We start from the raw sequence: 675 nt of genomic DNA, 5'->3' as shown, positions 1-675 counted from the left end.
ATGAGCATACTGATGAATGACTCAGAAAATATAGAAGACAAGATAAAGCATAAGAAAAGATTGCATCTAATACATTGTCACAGTACATTAAAAAACATAAACTTAAATATATATGTATATGTATATATACCATTATGTGTATGTTTAAACCTAAAGAATGTGTAATGTTAAAGGTGAATTCAAATGTCAACTATGGTCTTTGGATAATATGATGTGTTACTGTAAATTCTTCAGTTGCAATGCATGTTCCATTCTATTGAGTGTTGATAGTGAATGACGCCATAAAGGTATGGGAACAAGGGATACAGGAGAAATACTCACCTTCCTTTCAATTTTGTTGGAAACTTTAAGGTCTTCATTTTAAAGGTTGGAGAGAGGATAATGTGCCTCACATGCAAGCATGAGGACCCGAGTTTTATTTGTATGCTCAGTCACTATATATAGTCACTATATCACTATGTGTGTGTGTGTGTGTGTGTGTGTGTGTGTGTGTGTGTGTGTGTGTGTATGTGTGTGTGGTGCGGGAGAATTGTCTGTATTCTGTCAATCATGTTTTAAATAAACGCTGATTGGCCAGGCAGGAGGGGTAGGTGGGAAAACCAGACAGGAAGTGGAAATGAAGCAAGAAGAGCAGGAGAATTCTGGGGAGGAGGAAGTTGATTCCTCCCACTCCTG

The sequence above is a fragment of the Myodes glareolus genome, chromosome 15 (genome assembly GCF_982192425.1).
Source record: "Myodes glareolus chromosome 15, mMyoGla1.1, whole genome shotgun sequence".
NCBI classification, from domain to species: domain Eukaryota; kingdom Metazoa; phylum Chordata; class Mammalia; order Rodentia; family Cricetidae; genus Myodes; species Myodes glareolus.
This window is presented reverse-complemented; position numbering follows the sequence as displayed.